Source organism: Leptopilina boulardi, unplaced genomic scaffold (assembly GCF_019393585.1).
Source record: "Leptopilina boulardi isolate dan_hultmark-lab unplaced genomic scaffold, ZJU_Lbou_2.1 LbouV2_40, whole genome shotgun sequence".
Classification (NCBI taxonomy): domain Eukaryota; kingdom Metazoa; phylum Arthropoda; class Insecta; order Hymenoptera; family Figitidae; genus Leptopilina; species Leptopilina boulardi.
In genome coordinates, this window is record NW_026137974.1 from 283,669 (window position 1) to 297,498 (window position 13,830).

At 23.9% G+C, this 13,830-nt stretch overlaps 1 protein-coding gene across 2 annotated transcripts in view; it reads right to left on the reverse strand.

Annotated features, from left to right (window-relative positions):
• The window catches only part of LOC127289190 (cholecystokinin receptor type A-like), a 53,273-nt gene that overhangs the window by 16,214 nt on the left and 23,229 nt on the right, over window positions 1-13,830 (reverse strand). The gene's annotated exons all lie outside the window — the stretch shown is intronic.

The window sequence follows — 13,830 nt, forward strand, 5'->3', positions numbered from 1 at the left end:
TTATGAATTTTTTTTAACGACTATTTTTTTTTTAAACATTAGTTTTCATAAATAATTTTCATATCCATATTCGAGTCATTTTCTTTTTGTGTAACAAATGTTTTCCCCTATTTTGGAGTGAGGATGAGGAGAAGGGGTAGAGGGGAAGAGGGGAAAATTAATACTTCCCCGTGTTATTTGGCTAATTAATTTTTTCCGCATTATGACAAATAATTAATGTTCGCCGTTCATAAAAGCGAGGCGAATATCATACAACGTGCAAAATTTATTACGTTTATTCAAATAGGAATTTTTATAATAAAATTTTCTCATACTAAATTTTGTTTTTTTTTTTTTTTTTTTTTATTATTAAAAAAGGTCAATTCCCGCCGAGAAATGAAGTTTAATTTTGTAAAGAAAATAATTTAATTAAAAAAAAAAAAGCGAAAACAATTTTTAAGAATCAACGGAAAAACAAAAATTATTCGACATTCGCTAAATAATAATAGTCGGTAAATTTTTTTTGTTCAAGTAAAATTAATTTTCTTATTCATATATAAAAAAAAAAAAAAATTTTTATATTGCATATAAAACTGAATCAACAGTTTTTCTTTTTTACAACGTTTATAAAAGTTTCTCATCCAAACGTGAGAGAGAGAGAGAGAGAGAGAGACTCTTTGGAATCAAAAATCCCCTTCGTAAAACTCAACAAACTGAATTTCGAGAAAATATTTACTTACTACAAAAATGTTTATTCAAGAATAAAATAAGATACGACAGCAAAAAGGTTGTAACATTTCGACAAAAATGTCAGGAACGTAACCTTTTAAAAGAAGTAAAAATGTTTGAAGAAATTTATTATTTTTAAAGTTGACAAAAATTTTCATTTGGTGTACATATTTTTCATTTCATTTTTATTTTTATTTTATATTTTCCAAAAAATAAAAGAAGGTCAACTCACTCTTTTTTTGGTAATTCTAAACTTATTTACAAAATAATTTTTAAATAGTTTCAAATCAAATTAAACCAGTTCAAACCAATTAGAACTTGTTTTAGATTTATTTAAAATTATTACAATAATTAATTAAAACTAGATTTGTACCAATTTAAAAATATTTTTTTTTAAAATAGTTTTGTACATACATATATGTAAAACAGTACAAAATCAATTTAAGTTTTGGAACAACTCAAACTAATTCGAACCAGTTAGAATCAGTTAGAACTTGTTTTAGATTTATTTCAACTAGTTTAAAATTAATTAAAACTAGATTTGGACCAATTTGAAAATTCCTTTTTTTTAAAACATGGTGTTGTACATTTTCAAAACAGTAGAAAATCAATTTAAACTAGTTTCGAACCAATTCAAACTAGTTCGAACCAATTAGAAATTGTTTTAAATTTATTTCAACCAGTTTTCAATCAATGCAAACTAACATTGAATCAATTTTAAATATTTTTTAAACATGTTGTTGTACATATTGAAACCTGTAAAAATCAATTCAAACTAGTTTCGAACCAACTCAAACTAGTTTAAACCAGTTAAAATTTGTTCTTAAATCGATTTAAAATTAGTTCTATAATTTACTTAAATTTATTTTCAATGAATCTAAACAAGTATTCAATGAATTCAAACTAGTTTGAACCAACTTAAACTAGTTTGAACTTGTTTTAAATTTATTTCAACTAGTTTTTAATAAATACAAACTAGTATTGGACTAATTTAAACATATTTTTTGGTTGGACATGTTTTTTTTAAACCAAATACTAAGTTGTACCATATCAATTCAAATTAGTTTCAAACCGAATTAAACTTGTTCTTAAATAGATTCAAAACTAGTTCTATAACCTACTTAAACTTATTTTTAATTAATTAAAACATGTTTACAATCAATTTAAACTAGTTTCTGAACCAATTCAAACTAGTTCGAACCAGTTAGAAGTTGTTTTAGATTTATTTGTATATTTCATCTAGTTTCTAAACAATGCAAACTAGTTTTGAACAAAATTTAGATATCTTTTTTTGTTTAATATAGTTATGAACATATTCAAAAAAATATAAAATCAATTCAAACTAGTTTTTGACAAACTCAAACTGATTCGTACCAGTTTGGCATTGTTTTAAATTTACATGAACCTGTTTTAAATTTATGTAAATTAGTTTTAGACAAATTGTAATGTATTTTATTATTAAACATGTTTTTTTTAACAAATACAAACGTGTACAAAACTAATTCAAACTGGTTTTGAACCAATTTAAACTTGTTTTTGAATATGGATTTTAAACTTATTTTAAGGATCTAGATAAAATGGCTTCTAATGAATCTAAATAGGTTTAAATTTGTATTACATTTATTTCAACTAGTTTCCGATCGATTCAAACTAGTTTCGAACAAGTTCGTACCAATTCAAACTGGTTTTAAATTCAATTAAACAAGTTCGTACTAATTCAAACTGGTTTTAAATTCAATAAAACAAGTTCGTACCAATTTCAACTACTTTCAGATCAATTCAAACTAGTTCGTACCAATTTCAACTAGTTTCCGACCAATTCAAAAAAGCTCGTACCAATTCAAACTGGTTTTAAATTCAATTAAACAAGTTCGTACCAATTCAAACTGGTTTTAAATTCAATCAAACAAGTTCGCACCAATTTCAACTACTTTCAGATCAATTCAAATAAGTTCATACCAATTTCAACTAGTTTTAGATCAATTCAAACAAGTTCATACCAATTTTAACTAGTTTTAGATCAATTCAAACAAGTTCGTACCAATTCAAACTGGTTTTAAATTCAATCAAACAAGTTCGCACCAATTTCAACTACTTTCAGATCAATTCAAATAAGTTCATACCAATTTCAACTAGTTTTAGATCAATTCAAACAAGTTCATACCAATTTTAACTAGTTTTAGATCAATTCAAACAAGTTCGTACCAATTCAAACTGGTTTTATATTCAATTAAACAAGTTCGTACCAGTTCAAACTGGTTTTAAATTCAATCAAACAAGTTCGTACCAATTTTAACTAGTTGCAGATCAATTTAAACAAGTTTGTACCAATTTAAACTGGTTTTAAATTACATAAAAAAATTTTTCTATCAATACAAATTAATTTTAATACAAAAAAAATTTTTTTTTCTAAATATTTAAACCAGTTTATAATTAATTTAAACTAGTTTTTAATAGATACAAACTAGTTTTGGACAGTAACAAACTAGTTTTGGACAGATACAAACTAGTTTTGAATTAATTCAAAAATTGTTTATATTGATCGCTGTAAAAGTAGTTTTAATCTATTAAACCTAGTATCAGATCAATTTAAACATGTTTTTTCATTTAAACTAGTTTACAAACTGATTGAAACCTTTTTTTTATCAATACAATTTTATTTTAAAATCATTCGAAACTGGTTTTAAACTAAACTAACTAATTTTAAACTTTAACTAACTAATTTAATTAAAATTTTTTTTTAGTAAAATTCTTTTGTAATGATTTAAATTTGTTTTGTAGATTGATTTAGAAAAAATTCGTTTTAAAAATCAATTCAATTTTTGTTGGTTTATTTAATTCTCTTGAATATATTTAAAAATTCAAAATGTCGGATCCAATAAGGCGGTAAAAAAAAAAATTTGAAATCCAATAAAATCGTAAAATATCTTCCAATTCTCGTGGGAATTTTTGAGATCGCTCATCGTAAATCTAGTGTTAAATTTACAAAAATTCCAAATAGAATATTCATTTTTCAAAAAAAATTGATTAAAATTCTATTAAGCAGTTTATTTATTTATTATTTTTTTTACTATCAGCTACTAAAATTTGGGGTTTTAAAATAAAAACTTAATGGAAAATTTGTCTAAATTACCGTAAACATTACTTGTGGTGGAAGTGAAAAATTCCAAAGCGAAGCGATGATCAATCTCGATATATTGATTTGAAAGCGAGTCGATTAAACGAGAGAGTATTGGGGCAGTGGAGAGAGAGAGAGAGAGAGAGAGAGAGAGAGAGAGAGAGAGAGAGAGAGAGAGAGAGAGAGAGAGAGAGCATAAAACGTTATAAATCGTTTGTAAATAGAGAGTTTTCTGTCCCGTGGAATTTATGTCACGGTGAAAGAATAAAATAATTAAGTCTCTAGAAAAGAACTGAAGTTGTTTGCAAAAATATATATATATAATTTTTGTTAGCAAGTTGTAAAAAAAGTAGAAAAAAAGCAAATTGTACAGAATCTATTTAATTTTCTGTGTAGATGAATTTTTTTTTTGTACACTTAAGTCTCATTCTCTATTTATCTCTGTATATAACTATCTTTCTTTTTCTCACCCTTTATTTGCCCTCAAGTTTTTTTCTCCTCACTCTCACAATGTTCTCGTCTTCGTAAATAGTAAATAGTCGAACACACAACGTCGATTTTAATCTAATACCTACTACCTACGTACGGAAACTCTTAGACAAGAAATCGATTCTCTCTCTCTCTCTCTTTCTCTCTCCGCCTCTCGATTTACCTTGGCTTTTGAAAACGCTATGCAAAAGGTCGCCGCATCTTGACTTCAAAGCAATTGAACAGAAAATAAATGGGAAAACATTCTTTTGTTTAAAAAAAAAAAAAAATATTTCAAACGAAATTAAAATTTATTTTTAAATCATTTTAATTTTTTTTTTATATTTATTGTTTTTTTCTCAATCCAAATATATATATAATTAAAGTAATTCAAGTTTTAATTTTAAAATATTTATTTTAATTTTAATAATTCAATTTATTTTTATTTTTATTAATAATATTCAAGTATTTGAATTGTTAATATAAATTTTTTTAATTTAAAATTTAATTTGTTTTTTTAATATTTAATTTATTCTTATTGTTAATGTAAATTTATTATAATTTTTTCCGACTGATATTTAATTTATTTTAATTTTTAATATTTAAATTAGTTATTATTATTTATTATTTAATTTTTTTTTTTGAAATTTTTGTTATTTTTAATATTTAAATTGCTATAATTTTTAATAGTCAATTGCTTCTAATTGTTAATTTTTCAATTTTTCATTTTAAATTTAATTACTGAATTAATAATAATTTCCATTCAATGATAATGGCAAGAGTCTATGAAACGCAGAGGCTTTGAAAAAACTGCGCGCGCAGCCTTCAAGGAGTGGGGGTAGCGCCTTGTGATTCCCCACAATGCGCACCATCCCCACTACTTTCCTACAGGGCGTGCGCAGTTTTTTCAACATAACCTCAATTTCCCATCAAAGGAACCAGAAAATTCAATTTTTTTTTTCTCAACCATCAAACATTTTTTTCTACCTTTTTTTCTATAAACTACAAAAGAATATAAAAAAAAAAATTCCACGACTCTTTCGCAAAAGGAAATAACGACACCGAGACAATTTGTCGTCTCAATTTTTTTTTCCTCCCCTTTCAATGAATGATGGACAGTTATTATATGGACAAAGAAGAATAGAAAAAAAATAAAAGAAATTGACAAGAATTTCTCATTCTTTGTTTGGGGGGGGGGGGAATTAAGACGAAAAGGGAAAATTTGATAAGCAAGAGAGAAAGAGATAGAGATAGATGGATAAAAATGAAGAAAAAAAAAATTGAGAGAAAAAAAAAGAAAGAGAGACTAAAAAGAATAATGGAAAAATGAGTGTCGCGTCGTTAACGGGTAGCGTGGCGGTATCTCATCAAGACGTTCCCTGCCGAGTTTCTCGCGCGGTACGACCTCGCTTTTTAAAATAAGGCTAGCACTTTATAACGACTCAGATATTTATCTTTTAACGTCTGCGGTTTGCAAAAGCGTCTACTCTCTCTCTCTCTCTCTCTCTCTCTCTCTCTCTCTCTCTCTCTCTCTCTCTCTCTCTCTCTCTCTCTCCTTCTTTTCTAACCAGGAAAATGGCTACTACTCCTTTTGCATAAGTAATTCATGAGCAAATCGCCTTAATTTTCAAATAATGCGGTCTATATAAACAAAGAAAAACAAAAAAAAAAATAAAATAAATAGAAAAAAAGAAAATAAATTTCATAAAAATAAAAACATAGGTTTTAAAAATTTCTATTTTATTCGAAACTAGTTTAAATTAGTTCAAAATGACTTTCAATCTATTTAAAACTAATTTGAACTGATTCAAAACAAGTTTAAATTGGTTCAAACTAGTTAGAAACAATCCAAACAAGTTAGAACTAGTTCTAGTTAATTTTAATTGATCCCAAACTAGTTTGTATTGGTTTCCAACTAGTTAGAAATAATCCTAACAAGTTTGAATATGTTCTGGTTAATGTTAATAGATCTCAACTAGTTTGTATTGGTTCCAACTAGTTAGAAATAATCCAAACAAGTTAGAACTAGTTCTAGTTAATTTTAATTGATCCCAAACTAGTTTGTATTAGTTTCCAACTAGTTAGAAATAATCCAAACAAGTTTAAATAGGTTCTAGTTAATTTTAATTGGTCTCAATTAGTTTGTATTGGTTCCAACTAGTTAGAAATAATCCAAACAAGTTAGAACTAGTTCTAGTTAATTTTAATTGATTCCAAACTAGTTTGTATTGGTTTCCAACTAGTTAGAAATAATCCTAACAAGTTTGAATATGTTCTGGTTAATGTTAATTGATCTCAACTAGTTTGTATTTTTTCAAACTAGTTATAGAAATAATCCAAACAAGTTTAAATTTATTTTTACTTATTTAAAATGATCCAAAAACAATTATAAACCAATTTTAAACAAGTTTTTAAATTATTTAGAAGAAATTAGAACGAGTTTTAAAACTATTTAAAACCAATTTCAAATGAGTTTTAAATAATTTAATTAACTCTTAATAATTTTTAAACCATTTAAAACAATTCTAAATAAGTTTTTAAATAATTTTAAATTAATTCAAACAAATTTAAAAACTGTTGAAAATAATTTCAAAACAAATTTTTAAATATTTTATTAACTTCAAATATGTTTTAAAATATTTGAAATATTCTAAACAAGTTTTAAACTGTTTGAAACAATTTTCGAACGAGTTTTAAACTATTTGGAGATTATTTTAAACAAGTTTTAAATCTTTTTCATAAAATTTTTTAACAAGTTTTAAATAAATTAAAACGATTCTAAATGGGTTTAAAATAGGTTTGAAAAACAATTTCGAACGAGTTCAAACTGTTTAGAATAATTCAAAACAAGTTTTTTAATAGTTAAAAATAATTTTTATATATTGATCAAAACTAGTTTTATTTAAAAAAAATTCTAATTTAACTCTTATTAACAAGTTTGAATTAATTTTGTATAAGGTTAATTGATCTCAATTATTTTGTATTTGTTTAAACTAGTTAGAGAGATAATCCAAACAAATTTTGAATTGGTTCTATTTAATTTTAAATGATCTCAACTAGTTTTAATTGGTTCAAACTAGTCTAAAATGATTCAAACGAGTTTTAATTGATTGTAACATGTTTAAAATAACCCAAACAAGTTGACAATGGTTTAAAGTGGTTTTTGAATTGTTTCAAACCAGTTTTAATTGGTTCTAACTGCTTACAATTGATCCCAACTAGTTTAAAATGATCTAAAACAAGTTTTAATTGGTTCAAACTAGTCTAAAATGATTCAAACGAGTTTGAATTGATTGTAACAAGTTTAAAATAATCCAAACAAGTTGACAATGGTTTAAAGTGGTTTTTGAATTGTTTCAAACCAGTTTTAATTGGTTCTAACTGCTTACAATATTGATCCCAACTAGTTTAAAATGATCTAAAACAAGTTTTCAATCGATTTAAGACAAATTTTACAATAGCAAACAAGTTTTATTTTGTTAAAAACTAATTTAAAAAAAAAAAAAGTCCATTACTTATATTATATAGTAAAAATAGAATTTTGCAGAAAAAAAATCAAATAAAAATCTCTTAAAGAAATTCAATTAGGAATGAAATAAAAAACAAATTGAATTACGAAGAAGATTAGGAGGAATGAGTTGTAATTTTTTTTTTTTGTTTCTGAAACGAGATAAAATGTAACTGAAACAAAGAATATTTTATGTCAAATACACTTGCTGCATTTGTTAATAAAATATACACGCGACCTTATCCATTTATATATTGCAGTAAAATGTCATACAAGTTTAAAAAGAATTTATTTTATTCCGTTCAAAAGCAGATTATCTTTTTTTTTTCTTCTATCAAGTTTAAGTATTTCCCAGAAACTGAAAATAGTCTCAAAAGTAATATCACTCACGTTAAAGGCAATTCAGCGAAATAAAAAGAAAATTATATATATATATATATATGTAATATGAAAAAGGAGTGTTTGGAAGAAAGAGACCGGTACAGTAATAATACATAGGACCTCCTATTACATTTTCTCGGAGACAACGAAAAGAAAAAGAAAAAAAACGGAAGGAAGAAGCAAAGAGTGAAGCAAATAATATATATATATAGTAGAGGGTAGAACATAAAGTGAAATAGAAAATGCCTAGTGGAAATATAAAAAGAAAGAGAAATTTATACACTTTTGTATGTAAGGTGAAATAGGTAAATATCTAGTAAAATAGAACTTGTCAAATAAAAGAGAAATTTATTAAAATATTGCTTTGGTTTTTTTTTCTTCTTTTTGATTTAAAACAGAGAACTCGACATATATTTTTGTCAACTGTCAATATTTTATATTTCAAACTTTTCTTATTATTATTATTATTATTATTATTATTATTATTATTATTATTATTATTATTATTATTATTACTATTTTAAAGTGTTTACAAAATTTTTTAAATTGTTTCAAACAGTTCAAAACTCATTCGTAATTGTTTTAAACAGTTTAAAACTTGTTCTAATTTATTTCAAATAATTTTAAAACTTGTTTCGAATTATTGAAAACGGTTTAAAACATGTTTAATGTTAATTAAATGATTTAAAACTTGTTTTAATTTTTTTCAAAATTATTTAAAAAATTGTTGAGAATTATTTAAAATGGTTTAAAATATGTTCAAAGTTAATTAAAAGGTTTGAAAATATTTAAAATTATTGAAAACTCGTTCAAATTGGTTTCAAACGGTTAAAAACATATTCAAAATTGTTTCAAACAATTTAAAACTCGTTTGGAACAACTTTAAATTATTTAAAACTTATTAACAATTATTTCAAACAGTTTAGAACTTGTCGAGAATTAATTAAATGGTTTAAAATATGTTCAAAGTTAATTAAAAGGTTTGAAAATATTTAAAATTATTTTTAACTATTAAAAACTTGTTTGGAATTATTCAAAAACGGTTTGAACGGATTTTAAATGCTAATGTGAAAAATTAAAAATTAAATGAAAAAATCCGTGCTTTAAAAAAAAATATATTAAAAATTGCGAAACAAATATGGCTAAATGAAAAAAATTATTTTTTATTAGATAAAAATTGAGAGAAAGAGGACAAAGTTTTTTTTTTCTATTATATGTATCGAGAAGCAAGTGAAGTAGACATTTATACGATCAGACGCCTGATTCTGAATACTTTACAGTGGAAAAAAATTCGTTATGATCAGACACAAGTGCTTTCTATGCTTCTCATATTCTGCAGAGTGAACGTTTAGTTAACATTTTTTTTTTTTTTTTTTTTTCTTTAAATTATACAGAACGTAAAATTAGAATTTAATTATAAAAGCAGATTTTAAATTATAAAATTTAATTATCTATTTTATAATTAATAATTAAATGCAATGGTAAAAAAAATAAAAATATTAAAAATTATTAATTAATAATAAATTAATAATATAAAAAATTAAAATTTAACTACTTATTTAAATTTAATTTATAAATTTTAATTTAATTAGTAATAATAAATATATTTATTTTATTTCACATAAACTATTTTCATTCAATTAATTTAAAGTTGAATAAATTCTGTTCCTACTTACGTAGTATGTAAGTTTCAATGCAGGGGAAAAAGTTTTTTATTTTAATAAAAAAAAAAAAATGAATATCAACTATTTCACTGTTTTAATAATTGGATATTATCTGTAAAATTAAATTTCTCAGTCATTTTAATTAGTCTGATGAATGAAATTATTGAAATATTTTAATTAAACCAAATCTATATTATGAAACAAGGAATAAAAAAGAAAATTTTTTGCACAAAGTATAAACGAAGTTAAATACAATCATAGTCAGACTTTTATGAAAATTCATAATCCATTTTATTCTCTGCCTACTACTACTACTACTACTACTACTACTATATATATATATATATGTGTGTATATTAAAAAAGCGATAAATTAAAAATTATCCGTTCTCAATTCAGTAAAGAAATTTTTATCTCTCTTATATTATACATAAATAATATTGAGGAAAATTATTTATCTCTTTAAAAATAATGAGGATTTTATTTTAATAATAAAATTCATCTTCAAATACAATAAAACTTTACTGAATTTTTTTTTTTTTTTTTTTTTGTCATTTTACAATTTTTTCCATAGGATTAATTTTTTTATTTTTCATTCTAAAATAAACAAAATAAATCCTACGAACAAAATTGTTTAAAAAAATAAATAAATAAAAATTATTTAATTTTTTATAAAATAGCATTTTCCTTCTAGGGAGAAAAATGATCATTTTTAACCCTAGATAGTAAAATATCAATTTCCAGTCCTAAGAAATAAAGAAGTCATTTTTTTGACCCTAATGAATAAAATAAATTTTTTAATTTATTAGAATTAGCAAAAAAAAAAAAAATAATCATATAATTTTTTTTGAATTTAAGTAACAGATTTTTTTTTCTTACATATGAATTTCACGCGTAAAAATGACAATAAGTATTCCAAACCAAAAAAAAGAAACTGTAGTTGAAATCACGTCTGGAATACAAAATCACAAGGCCTTTCTTTTTTTCTTCTCTCTCTCTCTCTCTGACCAAGGAAATGGTTGGAAACAAACTTCTCGATTTTTACGTTTACTTCGAAAGAATCACGTACAGTCGTTTTTCAGAATTCGACAGACTTTTCACGGCTTACCGGCTCCACGAAAAACGATATCAAATGGCCCGTCTCGAGTTTTCTGCACTTTTCACTTTGCACTACTTTAGGTCGTTTAGTTCCCATCAGCGTAAGCTTACAAAACGATTAAAGAAAATCGACTCTTTTTTTTCCTTTTTGCTTAATATTTAATTATTTTTTTTTTTTTAATAATTTTTATTTTCAAAATTAATAAGAGTAAAAAAAGAGAAAAAAATTTTTTTTTTGATAATATTTAACTAGTTTGGATCAATGTAAACATGTTTGAACTAGTTTAAACATATTTTTATTAAGGTAAAATGTGTTTTTAATTAATTAAAATTTGTTTTGGAATTTTTTAAACAAGTTACAATCAATTTAAACTTGTTTGAATCATGTCAAACCAGTTTGGATCAATAGAAACATGTTTGGGCTGGTTCAAAAATGTTTTTTAGAAGGTAAAATATGCTTCAGATTCATTGTAACTTGTTTTAATTTGTTTTAAACTAGTTTAAATCACTTTAAACTTGTTTAGATAATTTAAAATTAGTTTAGATAAATTTAAACTAGTTTGGATCAACGTAAATATATTTGGACTAGTTCAAACATGTTTTTTATAAGCTCATATCTGTTTTAAATCGGTTAAAACTTATTTTGCATCATTTTGAACAAGTTAAAACCAATTCAAACTCATTTGGACAATGTCAAACATGTTTCAATCAATATAAACATGTTTGGGCTAGTTCAAACATGTTTTTAATCATGTGAAACCTGTTTCAAATCCATTATAATTTATTTTGGCTTGTTTTAAACAAATTTAAATCACTTTAAACCTGCTTGAACTAGTTTGAACATCTTTTTGATAAGGTGAAACATGTTATAGAATAATTTAAATTTTATTTGGATCATTTAAAATAAGTTAAAATCAATTCAATCTTGTTTGCATAATGTCAAACAAGTTTAAATCAATAAAAACATGTTTGGGCTAGTTCAAACATTTTTTTGTAATAAAGTCAAATCTATTTCAGATCAATTATAACTTGTTTTGTATTGTTTTAAATTAGTTGAAAGCAATTTAAACTTGTTTGGACCATTTGAAACTAGTTTAGACAAATTTAAACTAGTTCGTATCAATGTAAACATGTTTGGACTAGTTCAAACACGTTTTTGGTAGTGCCAAACATGTTTTAGATTAATTAAATTTGTTTTGAATAATTTGAAAATAACTTTTAGTCGATTCAAACTAGTTTTAGTTACATTCGAACATGTTTTTTTAATTTGAACTTGTTTACAACCAATTTGAACTAGTTTTAGATTAATTTTAATTATTAATTTGGACAAAAAAATGTTATACTGCATCATAATAATACGTTTTATTTTTTAGTTTTACTTTTTTGATAACAAAAATATTTTAAACTTCACGCTTGGCAGTTTAATGAATTCATCCTTTTTTTTTCTTTCTTGCTTTATTTAAATAAACGCATTTTTCAGAATATTTTTAAAATACACTAAAAATGTCAGTATAAACGTCGTTTATTTTCATTTTTTACAGGATATAAGGTTATTAACAATGAATTCAGTCAAACATGAAAGCCTTTGTTCCTCATGGAAAATTATTTTCATTTTACCCCGAACAATATAAAACACAACCGCGCGTGCCAGGCAGTTATGGCAAACAGACATTCATAAAAATCGGAAATTACTTCAAGTCTTTTTAATCCGCGATTTTCTCTTATGTTGAGAGAGAGAGAAAAAAAATAAGGAAATATTTTGCTTTGTAGAAATAATTTTGTTTTTTAATTTTTCAAATTCATTATTAATTCAACAAAAATTTTTTTTCGTATTTAGAACAAAAAAACGAGAATTATTAAAATTAGAAATTTATTGGAAAATTTATTTGCAGTATATATATATATATATATATATATATATATTTTTTTTTTAATCAATATTGTGTATCAAATATATATTTATATAAACGATATTTATTTGGAAAACTATTTTAGAATTGACCTGTATAACTAAAATTACTATTTCCACCCATCAAAATGCCTCGTTTACATTGTTATTGAATAATCTGTCAATATTACAATTCTGGATTTAACTTTTATCAATAATAAAAATAAGCTGGAAAAATAAGGAAGAAAATAATTTCAAAAACTTTTAGAAAAGATAAACTTCAAAAAAATAGAGAGGAGGAAAAATATTGCAAAACTTTTTATATAAATATTTTATAGCTTTTTAAAATAGTTTTTAAATACTTTTTTTTTCTTCTTTAATCCAAATATTTAGAATGTTAATATTTTGCACAATTTTTTAACTTTCTATTGGTACACCAGTTTTTATTTATTTTTATCTACAAAACTTGATTTTATATACCCAAAGAATTAAAAAAAAAATTCAGTATAGAATTTTTTAAATTAAAAAAAAAAATTCCTAACCTGTTTTATTTAATTATTGTTCAAATAAAAAAATGATTGTTTTACAAAATTAAATTTTTTATTTATTATTTTTTTATATTTTATTCATTATTTAATTACTTAATTATACATACTTGGAATTTTTGAAAATAATTTATAAAATTGCCAATTGTATTTGGTTATAATTTGCACTATTCTCTAAGTGAATATAAATGTAAACCGTTCGATGTCAAGCTGGGTTCGTAACTGAATTTGGGCCAGTGCGTGGCTTTTAGTGAGAGTGGGGGCAATGTGTGTGAGTGAGAAATTTTTTTTGGTCTCTCTCACACTCATAGCGCAGTTAGTAGCGAGAGGCGGAGCCTAGAGTCGGAGTGGGGAGATGTGAGAGTAAAGGAAACTCACCATCACCACTTTCTTTCTCTTTCACTCTCATTACTCCCACTCTGACTCTGGATTTTGTTTTCGCTCTATGCGCTA